The following is a 20,269-nucleotide window of genomic DNA, read 5'->3' on the forward strand; positions in this document are numbered from 1 at the left end:
AGGATGCATCCCAGAAGCTGCCCTGAGTGGGGACTGTCGCTCCCCGTCTTCGTTGGGGAACGACACAGGACCCTGCGCTGTTCTTTTGTCTGCTCGGCCCTCCCCGGGTTTGCTGCTGGTTCTTCCCGGGTTGGCTACCAACCCTTCCACCTCCGTGGAAGGGCGGTTCCCCCTGGCCACTTTCCCCACTTCCGCAGGGGAGCGGCACACCGCCGGCCGGCTCTCTCGGGGGCTGCACAGGTGTTCCTCTTAGATGTTCCCCTTAGATGTTCCTGGTGCATGTTGTCTCTCTCCTCCTTTATAGTCCTCTTCCACCAATCCCAACTCTGCTACCCACACGCCAAGTACGCTGCTCTCCTCCAATCAGGAGCAGGATCAGCTCCTGCAGGTCATCATTCAAGCTGGCGAGAGGCAGCTGCGTAGAAGTTGCTACTCCCTTCTCAGCACCATCTTGTGGGAGAGCAGATGCATAGAATAAGTCTTAATTCCAGTAACTTAGTCTAGTCCGAGTTGCTCCCCACAGGGACAAAGAGAGAATTTAGAAGTCGGTGGTGCACCTGAGTTTCAGCCTGGCTTGTCTGTTCCCTAACGTGGCTGAGCGGGTGAAATGACAGACGCATTGTAGAGTCGGCTATGGACAAAGACACTAGGCAGACAGAAAGCACCTGCCACACTCTGGCCCCTCTCTGGTGGCTTTCCTTCTGCAGGGGCCCTCCTTCCTCCACCTCCAGCCCTGTCCCTCCTGGAGAGTGGCACTGTGGGGCTATCTGTGGCTCTCCCATCAACCAAGGCTTGTGTGTCCTCACGTCTTGCTTGGTGCATTCATACATTCATCAGTACTTAGTGAACACCTCCTCACTGTAGCTCTGCCCCAGGCCCAGGAAAACAAACAGGTGGGGTCCCTGTCCTCACTGCACTTGGGTCAGGAAAGAGTTCACTGTTTAACTCTGCCCCAACTGGGTACCCAGGGCTTTTGCCTGCTGCAAGAGACCTCCCCAGGTAGGCAGCAGGTTGGGATTTAAGAAAAAGGGGCTTCTCCTCCCTCTGGAGTCATTGCTGTCTTGCCTCTGTAGCACTTCCCTGGGCCTGGTTTATTTATTTATTTTTGAAATATCAGATTTGGGGGTGGGGGAGATAGAGAGAGAGAGAGAGAGAGAGAGAGAGTAAGCTTGAGAGAGAGTGCTCCCATTCCATCAGTCTACTTCCCAAATGTCTGCAATGTCCATGGCTGCAGTGGTCTGAAGCTGGGAGCAAGAAACTCAGTCCAGGTCTCTCATGTGAGCATCAGGAACCCAGTCACTCGAGCCATCATTGCTGCCTCCCAGGGTCTGCATTAGCAGGAGACTAAATCAGGAGCCAGAGCTGGGTGTTGAATTCAGGCACTTGGATGTGGGACATGGGCGTTTTAAGTCGTGTCTTAACTGCTAGGCCAAATGGGCACCCCTGGGCCTTGGTTTAAAATGTCGGTGGTGCTGCTTTCATAAACTCAGCTCCAGGTTCTGTCATAGAAATGCTGCCCCAGCGACATGCAGAGGGTGTGGCCTCCAAGAAGAACCAGGGGCAGTGCATCTCTTGTGGGGAGCAACTCGGACTAGACTGTTACTGGAATTAAGACTTATTCTATGCATCTGCTCTCCCACAATATGGCGCTGAGAAGGGAGTAACAACTTCTACGCAGCTGTCTCTCGCCAACTTGAGTGATGACCTGCAGGAGCTGATCCTGCTCCTGATTGGAGGAGAGCAGCGTACTCGGCGTGTGGGTAGCAGAGTTGGGATTGGTGGAAGAGGACTATAAAGGAGGAGAGAGACAACATGCACCAGGAACATCTAAGAGGAACATCTATCTGAAGGAACATCTGAGCAGCCCCCGAGAGAGCCGGCCGGCGGTGTGCCGCTCCCCTGCGGAAGTGGGGAAAGTGGCAGGGAGAGCCGCCCTTCCACAGAGGTGGAAGGGTCGGTAGCCAACCCGGGAAGAACCAGCAGCAAACCCGGGGAGGGCCGAGCAGACAAAAGAACAGTGCAGGGTCCTGTGTCGTTCCTCCACGAAGACCGGGAGCGACAATCTCTTTCACAGGTTGGTGCACACATTTCTTCCTCCCTCCCCCCTCCTTCCCTCCTCCCTCTCTCTCTCCCTTCCTTTCTTTCTTAAAGGTTTATTTATTTATTTGAAAGGCAGTGTTAGAGAGCAAGAGAGTGAGACAGCAAGAGAGAGAGGTCTTCCGTCTGCTGGTTCACTCCCCAAATGGTCACAATGGCTGGAGTTGGAGCTGGTCTGAAGCCAGGAGCCAGGAGCTTTTTCTGGGTCTCCCACATGGGTGCGGGGGCCCAAGGACTTGGGCTATTCTCTGCTGCTTTCAAGTACATTGGCATGGATCTTGATCAGAAGTGAAGCAGCCAGGATGTGAACTGGCAACCATATGGGATGCTGGCATGGGAAGCGATGGCTTTGCCTGCTACGCCACGTCACGGGCCCCTGGTGCAGAGATTTCTATAGTGTAAACTCTGATTCTGTAATCAGTGGTGCAATTTTAGCAGATGTTACCAAAGATCAGTGCTGGCTGAGCACTTTGTACAGAGACAGGGCGTGGCCTGGGGACTTTCGGGTGCTTTTTCTCACCAGTAGATTCTATGAGGGCAGAAAGTAGTACAGATGCTCCTTAGCTTATGATGGGGTCACGACCTGATAATCCCACCATAACTATCCTAAGTGAAAAGAATCAAGCACTTTTGTACTTTTCTTTTTAAATCTGACATTCTTCAAATTTTATTCATAATAAAATGATGTAGTTTGATATGCAGGGACAATGAAAGGTAGTGTGAACTTTGCTATTTTTGTTTGGGTTCGAAATTCCAGTGTTATAAAACCAGATGGATGGAAAAGTTATAGAAGCATTTGAAAACACACACAAATAGAAGACTAAGGATTTTTTATTAGTGTTTGAATTTCTAGATTCCTTTCAAATTCATGAAAATTGTATGTATATGAATTAGATAAACAAATAAAAATCTTCTGGGTCCTCTTTTCTCCCTTTCACAATGGTTTTTGTTCTGAGTAAATTATACCTGTCTTTCATTATAAGGGCATATGCTGAACTACGAGTATGTACAACAAATTAAAATCTGATGTAAATGATATTAATGCTACTTTTAGCAAACTGGGCTTCCTAGTTAATACAAATATTTCAATTTCCATTTGTGTCATGCTTTCAATATGCACTGTAAATTTCTTTAACTTAAACATTTTTTTATAACCATGGAGCTGACTTCTTAAAAATATATTATCTGTAAATAATTTACTACGAGGTGCACACAGAAAATACTAGTATACAATTAACTTCCATACAGTTTCTGTTTTCCAAAACACTTAAATTTTCTACATGAAAACTTAGATTGTGTTCCACATTTTATTCAAAATTCACAGTAAAGGTAGAATAAAGTCAGTGATCCACTTAGAGAGAGAGAGAGAGTGAGCGAGCCTGGAACCTACCTGATAGCAGCCCCTTCCGGTTCAGCAGCAGGTGCACTGTAGAGTTTGGGGGGTTTGCTCTCACAACCACGGGGTGACTGGTGGCTAAGCTTTCTGTCTAGCATCAGTAGTCTGGAAAAGATGCACATTCAATATTCCAAGCTGAGCTGCAACTGAATGAATATTGTTTTTGCACTGCACAAAAATTAAAAAAAAATCAGAGAGATTAAATGGCTGGTTCCTGGTCACATAGCTAGTCATTGGTGAACATGAGTTCTAAACCCTTCTCTTAGGATTCCGAGTGTAGAATCTGTTATATTATAGCCCATGGTTTCTTCCATAGTTGCAGGCACCAAAATCCTTTGTAAGTCCCTTATGTAAAATAGCATAGTATTTGTGTATAACCTATGTATGTCTTATACATCTCTAGCTATCTTTAGATTACTTGTAATGTCTAATACAATGTAAGTGCCTTGTAAATAGTTGTTATACTCCATTTTTTTAGGGAAAAATGATGAGAAAAAGTCCATATGTTTAGTGTAGATGGAATGCTTTTTCAAATGTTTGTGATCCTACTTTGGTTGAATCCAGGGGTATGGAACTGTGAGTATGGAGGGCTGAATGTACTTGGATTCCAGGAACCAAGGCCTGCCTCTGTCCACGAGTGTGAGATGGGATGGAATGCTCACTCCACCCTGCACTGTAGCTGTGTCTTGTGGCTCTTAACAATGGAAGAAGGTTTCTTGTCAGCTCAGGGGCCTGGGCTTCATGTGATGGGAAGACCCCATGGTGGGGACAGTTAGGGTCAAAGGAGACAACCTTGGTTCCGTTCTCAAGACAGATGGGCAGCAATGAAGAGCTTTTCCCTCCCTGCCTGTGTTAAGTTCACTCTCAGATACAAACTCGGCTCTAAGGATACATCCCTGAACATATTCTTGTTGCCCAAACTCCTTCTATCTTCTACCATTTCAGGCAGCGTGAAGGTCATTTTCTGAGACTGATATGTCAAATTCAAAGAAAGCGAAACAATGACCAGAGAGAGACACTCAGGTATTGTTCCTATTATGAGTGTGGCTTTTTCTCAGTTAACTCCAAGGCTGTTAAGAGAAATATGAAATGCATTCAAGGGTCCTATTGAAGGTGACACTTGACCCTGAGTCCACATGGCTAGACTTCAATCCAGTTAGAGTTGGTGTTGATGCACCAGAGCTGTCCGTGGGAGCCGGAGTTCACAGGGCTCCCATTTTGCAGATATGAAGACCTAGTGGGTATAGGAGCTTTCTCTCTGCAAGAATGTGAAATGTTGGATTGTCTTAGTAAAGGCATAGGCTAAAGGGATTCAGTGTGAATTCACTGGTTACCAAGACGGGCTTGCTGTGTGCTGATTTGACTTTGCTGATTTGGACAAGGTGACAAATTTCTTCTATGTGGGAGAAAATCTGCAGTTTAGATCCTCAAACCTAGGTTATTAACACCCCTGTGAGTTTTTAATCTCCCTGTAGACAGAGATCATAACCTGGAATTTATGTATTTCATGCAACATCTAATAGGTGACAATATTGGTTGGACGTTTCACCCTAATTGGTACTTCTACCCCCATTTTTATCATCATCAGAGGCCCCAGGGGGATGCATGACTAGTATCATATTTATTCATCTGGTTGAAATATGGAGGCAGAGGGTATGAGATGTTCAAGACTCCAAGGCTGTTGGCTGGCCCAGCTGGTCTCTGACTTTGGAGTGCACTGCCTCTACCATCCTGTCTATGTGAAATTCACACTGGTCCTGGGAAGATGTGTGGATGGCTGAATGTGGGAGAATGTCTAACACTTTCTCCTTTAAATGGACTGCCTTTGAAAGGAACCCAGTCTAGAGAGAGAAGAATCTATAGAAATGATAAACCCTCCATGGAGGGACAGTCCAGTCCTTCTTGGTACCCTCTACTACTGTTTTAACTCTTCTCATGTCAGGAACTCATTTATTCCTATTTGAAGTTAAAGCCTTTCCAAGGACTTGCGCTGTGGCGTAGCAGGTAAATCTGCCACCTGTAGTGCTGGAATCCCATATGGGCATGGGTTTGAGTCCCAGCTGCTTGGCTTCCGATCCCAGTCTCTGCTGTGGGCTGGGAAAGAAGTGGAAGATGGCCCAAGTCCTTGGGCTCCTGCACCCATGTGGGATGCCTGGAGGAAGGCTCCTGGCTCCTGGCTTCCGATCAGCCCAGATCCAGCCATTGCAGCCATTTGAGTAGTGAACCAGTAGATGGAAGACCTCTCTCTCTCTGCCTCTGCCTCTCTGTAACTGTGCCTTTCAAATAAATAAATAAATCTTTTTTAAATAAATCCTTCTCACTCAACTTTAAGCCAAGAGCTTATCACGGCCTACTGGATGGGGATGACAGACAGCTCGTGACAATGTTCTGAGTAGAAGTCTGGGAGTTTTTGAGAAATGAAAATACACACACTCACACACACATACACACAGAACCTCAAATAACACAATTCCTCTATACACCTTTACGGTAACTTAATACAAAGCTTAGAACTTTGCCTTCTGTATTTTTCCCATTGGAAAATATTTCCCAGATTAAATATAGATTAACTATATTTCTAGATAGTACAGTTTCCATACATATATTTTATAGTGAACTTGTGGATTCCATAAACTATGGACTTTAGAAATCTTGGTCAATCAACTTTTTAAAGCTATGAACTACCTCCTCTTTGTATAGAACCACATAGCATATATAGCCAACAACTGGGAGGAAAGTGTTCATGGCCTGAACAGCTATGTAATAATGGCTCCCTGAATCTTAAGGCAAAAAAATTTAAGTTTTCAATTTCAGAGCAGTGTAAGCACCATAGTAATTTGTACTGCCTCCAAGGTGAAACTTGTCTTTCCCATTTTTTAAAAATTTTATCTATTTATTTGAAACAGTTACACAGAGAGAGTGAGAGACACCAGAGTAAGAGAGAGAGAGAGAGAGAGAGAAAGAGAGAGTTCTTCTATCTGCTAGTTCACCTCACAGATAACTGCAACAGCCAGCACTGGGCCAGGCTGAAGCTAGGAGCCAGGAGCTTCTTTGGGGTCTCCCACATAGATGATGGGGCCCAAGCAAGCACTTGAGCCATCTCTGCTCCTTTCCCAGGCTATTAGTAGGGAGCTGGACCAGAAGTGGAACAGCCAGGACTCGAACTGGTGCCCCTATGGGATGCTGGCACAACAGGCAGTGGTTTCACTCACTCTATCACAATGGTGGCCCCAAGTGTTTTCTATTTATGGATGACTTTTGTGAATCTTTACGCGGTTCTGTTCAGAAAATAACCAGAGCTTTCCAGTGAATAGTTGATCTTCAGTTGGAAGTAGCTGAAGTCATGGAAGAGGGTGGGGTGGGGGTGAGGAGAGGGAGTGGGTAGGGAAGGGAGTGGGCATCCCTTGGAACCCGATGGAGCTGTCCTGGCTTCCTGTCAGCTGCCCTCACGCTTGCTGCCTGGCCAAGCCTTCACCATCACAACCATCAGCAAAACCCAGAAACGTAAGGGAAGTGAAAGGCATGCGTACGCAGAGGCCCTCAAGGTGAGGGCAGACTGCTGGGGGAGGGAATCACTTCTCAGTGTGTTCCAAGGGAGAAAAAGTTAGCATGTGGAGGGGAAGAGAAGCAAGGGAGAGAGGGCAAGAGGCACTGGGGGGACAGGAAAGGACATGAGGCAGGGAGGAGGAGAGAGGCAGAGGAACCAACGTTGGGAGGTGGGGGCGAAAGGCACAGGTGACTGAGCCAACTCATAGCAGAACTTCTCTAAAACTCCAGAAGCCCACTCAGTAGATGTAGCCCCCAGACGGGCAGCTTGTCACCCTTGCAACCCACCCACCCACCTCATTCTGGACCTGGGCCCAAAGTGCGGTGTTAGGGGAACACAAGTAATGGCCCAGTCCTCCTTCATAGCTCTCCCTTTGTCTCAATGAATCTCACTTTCCCTTGCATGCAGCGGGCTCCTGGGCATTCATGCTGGGTTTCTGGCCAGTGGCCACTACTCCATGGCCTCTCCTGTGGCGATTGCCTGGAACTCTGTGCTTTTGCTGCCCAGAGGGACAGGCTGTGTCCCTAGCCCACACTCCGCCACTGCAGTGCACAAGTGCCTTCCTAAATCTGGAATGACAGAGTAACCATGGTTGTACCAGCTCCCTTGAGTGCCAGCACGGGCTCAGGGGTTGCCCAACATGGCCCTTTAGGTGGGCACCAGGCTTGGTCTCCACGGTCCAGGGAGGGAAACTGAGCCTGCCACAGGGAGTGATTGTTCAAGGAGTCTTACCCACGCTGGAAGCTGTATTAGATAAAAGAATAAAACAGTGCACTCATATACATTAAGCGCCTATAGGTACCAGGCTTCGTACGGCACAAATATACCTTCTAGATCTCAGAAGCTATGATTTGAATGCCAAGCTGTCACATTTGTCTAGAATAGAGTATTCTGATCAATGTTTAGCTACAGGAGAGACAGTTTGTCTTCCGCAGACTTTATTTATTTGTTTTCTAAGCCACGGCATTTTCCAGTTTGATAAAATAAAGGCGCGCTCTCACCTGGCCCTCTCCGTTGTCAATCTTCTTTTTTGTTCCTTGGCTTGCAGCTGTTGTCTGCCTTTGAGTCACACAGAAGCGCTCGCAGGAAGAGCTCTAGAGAATTTGGGAAGAAAGGGGAGGGAGGAGAGACAAAAGGTGCCCTTTTTTCAAGAAGCAGGAAAACAGAAGGGAAAGAAAGGGGTTCTGAAGTGTGCTGTGGCAGCCTTGTCGTTTCTTCAGATGGCTCTGCTTCCCCTCCCTCATGCCTAGCCAGCTCTTCATCATTTTTTTAACATCTCTTTGGGGACAGGGACATGAAAGTGAACCACGGGTCAAAGGCAGGCATTAGGCGTTCCGGGGTCCTTTGCCGGTAGCCTCCCGTAGCCTTTGTGCGTCTGCTTTTCTGGGAAGCAGGGGTAGTGGCAGTTCCCCATTCTAGTCACATCGGTCCCCTCCTGGAGGACAGTGTCACACCTTCCTCCACACCATTTACATTTCAAACCGCCAGCCGCCTGCTCTTGATTAATTATTGAGTAACCTGGCCACTTGTGAGCGTTTCTGAGCTCATATTTCACGTAAGAGGTCCCATCCTTTCCCAGCCACAACCTCTTTTTCCCTGAGTCCATGTGTAGTTTTCTAATTGATACTCATGGTTTACTTTTTTGCAGCCCCTGGCCCCCGAGGTACTGGGCTCTCTTCTTTGCAGCCCGGTAGCTGAACTGTCAGCTGCCAGATACTCCCAGGATGGGAATCCACCTATCTGGCTCCTCCCCTTCCTACCTCTGACCTTGGCTGCCTCCGTCGTTTCATAGTGATGGCGTTTGGAAAGCACAGCCTCGAGGTCTCCTCAGTCTTCTGTTACTGATGGAATCTGTGTGAAGCTTTAGAGTGCAAGAGAATTTTGGTGTCTCCCCAGCTCTGGCACTATTCACTGCAGTAGCTGCCAGATAGATCACATTCTCTCTGGACCTCACTGATTTTTATTTTTTTAAGATTTATTTATTTATTTGAAAGTTTAAATTAGAGAGAGAGAGAGAGAGAGAGAGAGGTCTTTGATCCTCTGGTTCACTCCCAAATGGTTGCAATGGCTAGAGCCAGGAGCTAATTCCGGGTCTCCCACATGGGTGCAGGGGCCCAAGCACTTGGGCCATCTTCTAGTGCTTTCCCAGAGCTGAATCGGAAGTGGAGCAGCTGGGACTTGGACTGGTACCCACATGGGATGCCAGCACTGCAGGTGGTGGCTTTGCCTGCTACACCACAGCGCTGGTCCCTGGGCCTCACTACTACTACTGCTGCTACTTCTTCTTCTTCTTCTTGCTCTTCCTCTTCTTCTTCTTTTGAAGATTTATTTATTTCTTTGAAAGTCAGAATTACACAGAGAGAGGAGAGGCAGAGAAAGAGAGAAAAAGAGAGAGAGAGAGAGAGAGAGAGAGAGGTCTTCCATCCGCTGGTTCATTCCCCAGTTGGCCACAACAGCCGGAGCTGGGCCAATCTGAAGCCAGGAGTCAGGAGCTTCTTCCAGGTCTCCCACACAGGTGCAGGGGCCCAAGGACCTGGGCCATCTTCTACTGCTTTCTCAAGCCATAGCAGAGTGCTGGATTGGAAGTAGAGCAGCCGAGTCTCAAACTGGTGCCCATATGGGATGCCGGCACTTCAGGCCAGGGCATTAACTGGCCCCTGGTCCTCACTTCTTTACCTCTAACATGGGCATGGAAATATATAGATGGTAGGGATGATAAGATGATGATGTGAAGCAGTCAGAAGAACACTATACATATTGAGTCCAGATGGGGCTAGTGGAAGTTCTAAGGATTCAATGACTCAAACATTGTTAAGTAAACCAGTTGGCACAGAATCAATCATCAAGAACAATTAAGGAGTTTATTGCGGTGGTCCTTTGTGTACAAATCTTACCAATAGTGATGTGAAGTTGTGGGAGACTTCCTTCGAGTTGACATCCTTTGGACTTTGGAGTTCCAGTTCTAGCATATATATGTGATTCTGGAGAGAGTAGTTTATCTTCCTAGACCTGTTTCATCATCTGTAAAACAGTCAGCAAAACTTAGGAAAAATCTTAAAGATGTAGATAGATACCTGCATTTAGTAGGCATTCAACAACTGAGTTGAATTTCTTAACATCACAATAAATTAATATTTGCTCAGAGGTACGATTGGAGCAATGTTAAAAAAAAAACAGAAGGGAGGTTCAGATTTTTAAAAATGTTGTTAGCCAAAGTATTATTAGACTTTAAAGAAAGCACAGCACATCCTTTAGCACTTGAGGATAATAAAGAATCCACTCTTTTTGGCGAGAAAAAATAAGCGTAAGCACAACTGGCACTCGTTCTCTGTGCATATTGCATGGTGGCTTCCTGTTGTACGCTTTTTGGAAATCCAAAGTCCATCTGTTTTGAAGACCTATTCTAGGTTCTAGGAAAGAAAACACTGTCTAGATCTGGTAGGGGTGCCGAATCTGCCTGGCCTTGAGCTGCCTTGGAAGACGTCCTTTCACCGGCACATGCGTGAAGCCAGGAGGCTGATTTACGGCTGCCTCTGCCCTGGCGGGTCAAGCCCCTCACAGGTCATCCTACCCTGTCAGTTGCATCTGAAGGTCTTCAGTGGTGAAATCTCAACAGAGATGAGGGTGCAGCTTGCTGCACGTTGCTCATTTGTGCCCAAGTGAAAAGAACAGCCGAGGGACAGAAGCTCACTCTCCACGCAGCATGCAGCGTGGGGCTCAGGCCCAGCGCTCCCACCCATGAAGTCCACTGACTGCACAGAAGACTGAACGGCTCTGTGGAGAGGCCTGTTGAGAACAATCAGATCTGGACTCACTCCTCCCTCTGCCCCAGGCTTCTCTGGCTTCCCTTGGCTGATCAGTTCTAAATGATACTTCCTGTTTCAGCTCAGTGTCTAGCGTAAAACATAGGGAGTGACCCCTGTGCTTTTTGACTATTTGCACTGTCGTAAAACATCAAAGGAAAAAATTGGGGGCTATTTTCCATCTTTAATGAAAAAGCAACCAAATCATCAAAGTAAGATTCTCAATTTACTTTGCTGGATCCCTGGAGGAGTAGGGAAGGTATGACACTGTGTTGGCAGAGCCAGCTCAAACTGGTCTTGCTCCCTCAATAACAGTGGGAGCTATCTGGGCCAGTGACGACAAGCTTGGCTTGGCCCTCAGGGTGCCCTGGATTCAGGGGGGTGTGCATGGGACAAGATGGTACTGGGATACTGGGACAGATCTGCAAATTGGGAGTGTACACTAAGTGGTTGTTGGATTCCCAGGTGGGGATTTGCCACAAGATCCTGGAAGTCACACCTTTTAGGGCAAACAATTTCTGTCTAATTCTGATGTTGGCAATGAATTTTTTTTTTTTTTTGGACAGACAGAGTGGACAGTGAGAGAGAGAGAGACAGAGAGAAAGGTCTTCCTTTGCCGTTGGTTCACCCTCCAATGGCTGCTGCGGCCGGCGCGCTGCAGCCGGTGCACTGTGCTGATCCGATGGCAGAAGCCAGGTACTTCTCCTGGTCTCCCATGGGGTGCAGGGCCCAAGTATTTGGGCCATCCTCCACTGCACTCCCTGGCCACAACAGAGAGCTGGCCTGGAAGAGGGGCAACAGGGACAAAATCCGGTGCCCCGACCGGGACTAGAACCCGGTGTGCCAGTGCCACAAGGCGGAGGATTAGCCTAGTGAGCCGCGGCGCCGGCCGGCAATGAATATTTTTTAAAAAATTTATTTATTCATCTGAGCCAGCGCCGTAGCTCACTTGGCTAATCCTCTGCCTCCGGCGCTGGCACCCTGGGTTCTAGTCCCAGTTGGGGTGCCCGGATACTAGTCCCCGTTGTTCCTCTTCCAGTCCAGCTCTCTGCTGTGGCCCAGGAGGGCAGTGGAGGATGGCCCAACTGCTTGGGTCCCTGCACCCGCATGGGAGACCGGGAGGAAGCACCCGGCTCCTGGCTTCGGATCGGCGCAGAGCCGGCTGCAGCAGCCTTTTGGGGAGTGAACCAATGGAAGGAAGACCTTTCTCTCTATCTCTCTCTCACTGTCTATAACTCTCTCTCTGTCTCTCTCTCTCTCACTATCTAACTCTGCCTGTCAAAAAAATTATTTATTCATCTGAAATGCAGAGTTACAGAGAGATAGGGAGAGGCAGAAAGAGAGGTCTTCCAACTGCTGGTTCACTCCCTAAATGGTTGCAATGGACAGAGCTGGGCCAGACCAAAGCCAGGAGCCTGGAGCTTCTTCTGGGTCTCCCACATGAATGTAGGGACCCAAGCACTTGGACCATTCTCAGCTGCTTTCCCAGATGCATCAGCAGGGAGCTAGATCAGAAGTGGAGCAGCTGCAACTTGAACCAGTGTGTATATGGGATGCCAGCATTGCAGACAGCAGCTTTACCTGCTACACTACAATGCTGGCCCCATGGGCAATGAATATGTTAACTGCCCATCTAGGTTCTTGTCTCCTCAGAGATAGAAATACTAAGCAGAGAGCTGGCGCCATGGCTCACTAGGCTAATCCTCCGCCTTGCAGCGCCAGCACACCGGGTTCTAGTCCCGGTCGGGGTGCCGGATTCTGTCCCAGTTGCCCCTCTTCCAGGCCAGCTCTCTGCTGTGGCCAGGGAGTGCAGTGGAGGATGGCCCAAGTGCTTGGGCCCTGCACCCCATGGGAGACCAGGATAAGTACCTGGCTCCTGCCATTGGATCAGCGCAGTGCACAGGCCGTGGCAGCCATTGGAGGGTGAACCAACGGCAAAGGAAGACCTTTCTCTCTGTCTCTCTCTCTCACTGTCCACTCTGCCTGTCAAAAAAAAAAAAAAAAAAAGAAATACTAAGCAGAGACTACTATCATGTGCACATAGGAACAGAATTTATTTAACAGTGATGAAGTAAACAGATTTACAAACCAGTATGAGCTGTCCACACAGAATAACAAGGCTGGTGTTTGGTACCACAGGTTAAACTGCTACCTGCAAGGCCAGCATACTATATGAGTGCTGGTTCAAGTCCCAGCTGCTCCACTTCTGATCCAGCTCCCTGCTGGTGCACCTGGGAAAGCAGTGGAAGATGACTCAGTGTTTGGGCCCCTACCATGTATGTGGGAGGCCTGGGTGGAGTTCTGGGCTCCTGGTTTTGGCCTGATCCAGACTTTCCCCAGCCTTGGCAGCCATTTGGAGAGAGAATCTGTGATTGGGAGATCTCTCTCTCCATCTCTCTCTCTCTCTCTCTCTCTGTAATTCTATCAAATAAATAAATAAATCTTTTAAAAAGGGGCAAATAAGGAAGGGGGTGTAACTGTAGTTGGACATACAGATGGAGTAGGGTCTTCACATGCATCCTGGTTCCAGATGGGACAATTGCCTTCTGGGAAGGTGGTTCTATCAACCTGATAGTACAGGAGTACAAGGATTTCAGCTCGCCTAAAGTTTAACTACCTAGTTACACCATATCAGTTCTAAATGGATTTAGAGTGCCTTACTGATTAAGCTTCAATCACCATGCACTGGAAACACTGGGGTTGGGTAGTACCTGAGACATAGGTATCTGTTGGCAGGTATCCTAACACAGACACAAGGGAGCCCAAACTGCAAGTCATAGACCCTGGGCAGTGCAGAGGAAGAAGGCTTTAACATTCAGTAACACCTGGAAGCAACATTTCTTTCCCTGAGAACCAAGGAGACCAGCTCATGGCCAGAATCCAGATGTGAGTGCCCTTCCAGAAGTAAGGAGGTCTGTTGACCAGCAAGATCCAGTGCTGGCGGCCCCCAGATCAGAACTTTCCTCACCAGCACTTCTGCTTCCCAGCCTGTCCTCCCTAACCCATAAAACCTGTCCCAGGCTTTGGATGGGAGAGATTTGAGCCTTACCTCCTGGCTCCTGGCAATGCAAACATAATAAACTCTAGTTTTCCTCCAAAACCAGTGCCATATTCTTGGCTTCCATGTGCATTGCCCAGTGATCTTGTGCTGAGTCACAGGTACCCAGGTTTCTGTCCTGGGTAGGGTTGACTGGTGCTTGCTGAGACACAGCCTCCTGCCCTTTTTGGGTGGAATTCAAAGCATAATCAGGGTTTGAGACTGGGGAAAGCAGGGAGGAGCACAAAATCTGGGAATCCTTGCACCAGCCTCCTCTCTGAACTGATTTTCATGGACTTGCATTTTCCCAAGTCTACCCTACTGGCTGACTCTCAGGCCAGGTCTCAGAGCAGCCCAGATCTCCCTGCCTAGGAGACGGCAGCTGCTTCCACTGTCAAAGCTGCAGAAGGCAACTGGGAAAACTCCTAGTGCCTCTATGTCTTCAACTTAAAATACTGAGAACATCTTCCATGACTTCTGTCTGAATGTTGTAGGAAGGTTCTGTGGAATTATGCCCATTAAAGGTGGGAAGGAATGTGACAGCCTCAACACCAAAGGTGTCCAAAACATCCCTGCCAGCTGAAAAAGAGATGAGTTTGACTCTTAGGATTGACCTCTGCACACCTCACTGCAGTAGTCAGAGCAGAGGGGTGGGAGCCTGGCTCTTGCTCAGTGACCTCCATCCATCATAGTGGCACATGGCAGTGCTGGGAGACACCTGGCTGGACTGTTAGCAGCCTGCACTTCCCCTTCTCCTCCTCCAGCCTAGGTCAACAGCACAATTCACTGTGCTAGCCATTGGTTATCTCCAAGGCCTGGCCTCTGGGGTTGACGAGCTGTCTGAATCTGTGGGGTGGCTGCTGCCAATCTGACTCTTTGAGAGGAGCTGCCTTGCATTTGGTGATCTTTGCAAATCGACTCTCACCCAGGAGGAAGACTGATTAGCCCTGGGTGAGAGACTGCTGAGCTCATGATTGGAGGTGACTCTTCTGGATAAAAAGAAACCAGTGTTTCCCAAGTAATGTAACTTTTTTGGGTGTAATCCCGTGGCCGAATGGGATACTCCAGAGAGTAGCTCTTGGCAAAATTGAGAAGCTTCCTCTTGGTTCTCCCAAGTCCCTCTTTCATAAATACATCTGTGAAAGTGATTATGTCTTCTAGACAAGATGGACAATAGTAGGACCAACATGCAGTCTTCAGGAATATTTGAATGGGAGTGAGGTTATGACATGATTAAAATAAGATAATTGTTATAATAATAAATGATAACACCACAGAACTATTGAATAGAAACATTAAGAGCAGACACGGTAGTTATGTGTCATCAATGGCCACATAGGTAGAGTTAACTGAGACCTTTGAGAATTAAGTTCAACTGTGTGTAAACAGAGATCCAGAATAATGGTAGCTTCAGCAAGATAGAAGTTTATTTCTCTTCTGCATGGAGTTCTGGACACAGATGGTCAAGAGCTCTGTTCTACCATCCACTCTTTTCTCTTTCTCCTCTGGAGTGATGGTGACTTCTCACAGGACACAGATGTTTTCCATCTTCTTTTTTTCTTGTGATACTACACAGGTTTCCATTCCCAACGATGCCTCAGGGTCTAAGATGATTGATCTAGCACTGCCCCTCACACCTGCATTCTTGAGAGCAAGAAAGAGGAATGGAAAAGAAACCACAGGGAAGACGCCTGCTGTTTCTTAAGGAAGGTTCCCAGAAGCTGCAAGTCAATACATTCATATTTCCTTGGATAGGCTTGAGATTCTATTCTGTTGCCCAGCACCTGCAAAGACCAAATAGAAGTAGAAAACTGAAAGAATAGAGAATGTGCTGCCTACCACTGATGACACCTGTCATTTGTGTAAGGTCCAAGTTTCTAGGAGGTCTTCTCCTGCCTTTTCATATTCCCCAATCCGTTTTTCTGGTGCCTAAAATCTCCAAAGAGTTTGAGTTTTTCCATCAAGACAAAGCAAACTTCCTCATGCTGTGACCTTCTTGAGGTCACATGGCGGGTAATTGGTGCTGTTCCTTTTTTCTCCAATGTTCTCCCAGCCTCACTGAGATGGTGTCGTGGAGATTCATCTCCAAGATACCGTTTTTATTGTTGTCCATGTTCATAGAGTGCAATAAATATTGTAGCAGCCAATATTCACTGAAGCTTACTACATACTCAGCTCTTAACTGCATTTTTAGATTAAATTAAATTTATTTTTTTGTTATTATACTGATTTAGTCACCAGCAGACCCTAGGAGTTGAGTCCTCTTTCTAGAGGCAGGACCCTAAATCACAATAAGTTCATTGTCCCTGAAGCAAGGGGACTTGCCATTCTTAAGATGTGGCCGTGACTTGCAGTTTTGAAGACGGGTTTTAATGTAAACAATTGCTCCAAAGTGTATGAGTGGCCACTGGTGGAAGCAGTAGGGATGCTAAGTGCCTACCACATCCGAGTTTCCCTTCATTCCTGAGCACATTGGAATACTGGAAGCAGCAACTAGTGTTGCCCAATGGTCTTTGCGTGAATGAGGAGTCTTCTTTTGGTCCAAGGCCTTTTAGAGTTTACCATGCTTTCTTTTCTCCAAGGAGCCATGTGTTGAAATTATGGCCTCAGAAAAAAGAAAGAGGGTAGATCTCTGAGACAGCAGATGGAGCAGAGCCTTGCTGACTTACACTAGATTTTACATGAAAAAGATACAAACTTCTATCAAGTTGAATCCCTGCTACTTTGCTTTTTATTTGTTGCTATATTAACAAATAGCTTGTCCTAACAAAAACAGATCATACAGAATTTACATAGATCTTACTCAGTTTTGCCACAATGATATTCTCTTTTTTTTCTTTTTAAAGAATTATTTATTTATTTGAAAGGCAGAGTTATAAGGATGCAGGGGCAGAGAGAGAGAGAGAGAGAGAGAGAGGTCTTCCATCTGTTAGTTCACTCTCCAAATAGCCGCAACAGCTGGAGCTGGACCGATCTGAAGCCAGGAGCCAGGATCTTCCAGATCTCCCACATGTGTGCAGGGTCCCAAGCACTAGGGCCATCTTCTACTGCTTTCCCAGGCCATAGCAGAGAGCTGCATCAGAAATGGAACAGCTAGGACTTGAACCAGAGTCCCTATAGGATGCCAGCACTTTAGGCAGCAGCTTTGCCTGCTACGCCACAGTACTGGCCCCTTCTTTTTTTCTTAAGTGACCATTATTTCAAAGAGACTAGGTAATAGGGTGACAGATATTGAATAGAAATTCCAACAGACAGAATTGTAGAGAAGCATTTGGTAAGACTGTTTCCTAAAAGAAACCCTCAAGCCTCTGCTTGCCTAATTGATATGCTGTCCTAGAACAATTCAGCTGACACTGTGCTCCCGCAGGTTAGTTAAAAGGAGAGTGCGATGCGGAATCCATATGCTGCCATTCTGCCTTTCAAAGCAGCCCAGAAGCGGAGCCTCTGTCTCCATTAGTAAGCACCAAACATAACAATTAAACACACATCACACCAGGCTAGAAAATCCCTGGAGGAGGCTCTGTGTCCATACTGTGCAAGTCTGAAATCTGTTCTGAATATTGCAAGATGAGAGGGGGAGGCCACCCCAAAGATGACTTGGAGAGCAAAGAATCCCACATTCTGTTATTGGGAGCTTGAAGACTGCTAATACCATAATCAATAAAGCATGCAGTGAATGTTTATTGTGCCAATGGCAGTGGTGAGTTGAGGAGTTGCGAGTGGATGTGTCAAGTGTTAGTAGAGGTGATTGTTTCAGAAGTCATCCTGACTGTGGAAAAGGAGTAGGTAGATCCTGGTCAGTACTATAAGGTACTTCTCTAGTACCTCCCATAGTCTTACATAGACAATAGCCAGGTCTGGGATGGCTAAGCTTGCACGCATTGCATGCATTGCATGCATTGCCCCCATGGTGATCCGAGTTTAGTTCCTGCATTTTCTGACCCAATTCCTGTGGATTCCAGCCACAGATTAGCACAACTAGAAGGTTCTTGATGAAGCTGAATGCAAATGAAAAATCCTGCTCCTATGTATTGTCTGTGCTGCTCCTAGAAACAACTCCTTGATGTAAGAGTGCACTTCAAAAAGTTCATGGAGAATGGAATTAAAAGATACTGTGAATTCCCTATGAACTTTTTGAGGTACCATTGTTGAAGGAAGGCACAAAACTAACACTTGGGTATAAGAGGTTGTATTGTAGTTCATTAAAAAAAAAAAAAAAAAAAGCAAACAAAAAAACCCTCTAATACTCCAAGCCAAAGAGCCAGAGGTTTTGTGTAACTCAGTGCACCATTCCAATGTGACTCTCAGCGTTTCATCTCTCAGGGCCAAGTTTGGGGTGCAGTGGGTTAAACATTTAGGACACTTTGCAACCCACATAGGAGTGACTGGGATTGAATTTTGCCTCTGCTTCCAATCCAGTTTCCTATTAATGCACATCAATGGGAGTCAGCAGATGATGGTTCAAGTTTTTGGGTCCCTGCTACCCATGTGGGAGACATAGATGGGAGTTTTTGGCTTCTCACTTTAGTCTAGTGCAGCCTCACTACTGCAGATATTTGGAGAGTGAACCAACAGATGGAAGATTGCCTGTCTCACACTCTTTTAAGTAATGAATCAACAGATTGACGGAAGATCAATCCCCTGGCCTCCACTGATCTGTTTTGCAAATAAATACAAATAAATAAACTTTTTTTTTTTTTTTGACAGGCAGAGTGGACAGTGAGAGAGAGAGACAGAGAGAAAGGTCTTCCTTTGCCGTTGGTTCACCCTCCAATGGCTGCCGCGGCCGGCGCACCACGCTGATCCAATGGCAGGAGCCAGGTGCTTCTCCTGGTCTCCCATGGGGTGCAGGGGCCATCCTCCACTGCACTCCTGGGGCACAGCAGAGAGCTGGCCTGGAAGAGGGGCAACCGGGACAGAATCCGGCGCCCCGACCGGGACTAGAACCCGGTGTGCTGGCGCCGCAAGGCGGAGGATCAGCCTAGTGAGCCGCGGCACCGGTCAAATAAATAAACTTCAAAAACTGAGTTTCATCTCCAGAGAAAGAAAAGGCTCTCTTTAATCTGGTATCTCTCAAGGAAGAAAGGTGTGTTTCGACTTGCCTTCTCAACAAGGAGCCTCAGGTGCTATCACATGTACTCTGTTGCTTGTCTCTGGTAGGTGAATATTCCTGGCGTTCTATGTAAGCGCTCCAGGTTGATGGGCTCCCAACATTTACCTGTCTTATTGATAAAGGAGAGACTGAGCAAATGAAATCTTTCTTTTTCTTTCTAGGATCAATATTCCTGTTAGCTGGACTCAGGGGAGCAGCAACAACTCATGAATCTGTTCCTCTCGAAACTTTCCCTTTTCCTCCAGTGTATCTTGTGATGGCCACATTTTCCATGTCTGTGATCTCCTCTCAGCTTTGCAAACGCTTGACTAGAAATGGAAGTTTATTCTAGCATTGATGGTGCGGCCTCAGGATTCCCATAACAAGCTCTTCTTAACAAGAATACTGGGCAGATTTTGGCTGCAAGCTATAGGATCAGGAAGGAGGATTAGAGTGGGAGTCAAAAGGTGGTATAAAATGGGGATAGGTTACTTTGCCTCCGAACCTTACTCTTATCAACTACATTTTGGAGGGTGGATCAGGGATGTGTGTAACCACCAGATTCCATAAGGCTTGAGAACCTATGCGCCAGGGAACATGCATCCTGGCAAATGCATATTTATATACCCTTATTTAAACCTTTATCTGAGAGAGTTCTGAGTTCATCTAGCTAACTTAATCTCATATTAGAGACACAATTCCAAGAACTTAATGACTAGGCTTGTGCATTGACTCAGTTCTAGTGCTCTCTGAACCAAGTAGATCAACTCAGCCACACAATTACTGCAAGGAAAGGAGCAGGTTGGAAATTCTTGAAGAAATCAGAGTTTTGTATAACTGATATGGTTAATTTGAGAAACTTAAATGGAATGTTTTCATAAATGATCTATTTATTGCACATTGGATAGAAATCTATTAAAATTACAAAGTTTGGGTCAATGCACCAATCTGAAGAATAGGCACAATTTTAGCTTTCCTTTTTCTTCCTCCAATCCCAACCAGAACTATAGCAACTAGAATAATTAAATCATGGGTTTGGGCAAATTAGTCAGCTAATCCCAACCCCAAAGTAATGGAAAAGCAAACCATTAAGACATTCCCACGTCAAATAGAGACTCATTTAAAAATGATGTGTGAATATAACACATCTTATAAAATGAAATAGATAGGATAGAAAATTTCCATATACAAAATCTTTCAACTAGAGCTTTCCCTATGTGAGTGTCATTACCTTAATAAAACTGAATTTTGATCCATGGATCAGTAAATTTGGAGCAAACAGAGATGATGAATCTCT

The 20,269-nt window shown here is 46.6% G+C and overlaps 1 long non-coding RNA gene across 4 annotated transcripts in view; it reads left to right on the plus strand.

The window, feature by feature from the left end:
* Positions 1-1,151: 1,151 nt before the first annotated feature.
* LOC149127985 (uncharacterized) overlaps positions 1,152-20,269 on the plus strand; it is a 37,256-nt gene continuing 18,138 nt past the window's right edge. For 2 of the 4 annotated variants that reach the window (XR_016230169.1, XR_016230168.1), the window contains exon 1: positions 1,162-2,074. This is a non-coding gene — a long non-coding RNA (uncharacterized LOC149127985). Of the gene's footprint in view, positions 2,075-20,269 lie in introns of all 4 variants that reach the window. The other 2 variants (XR_016230166.1, XR_016230167.1) reach the window with 2 other exon arrangements.

Source organism: Oryctolagus cuniculus, chromosome 2 (assembly GCF_051225735.1).
Source record: "Oryctolagus cuniculus isolate XC-2025 breed Fujian yellow rabbit chromosome 2, ASM5122573v1, whole genome shotgun sequence".
Taxonomy (NCBI): Eukaryota; Metazoa; Chordata; class Mammalia; order Lagomorpha; family Leporidae; genus Oryctolagus; species Oryctolagus cuniculus.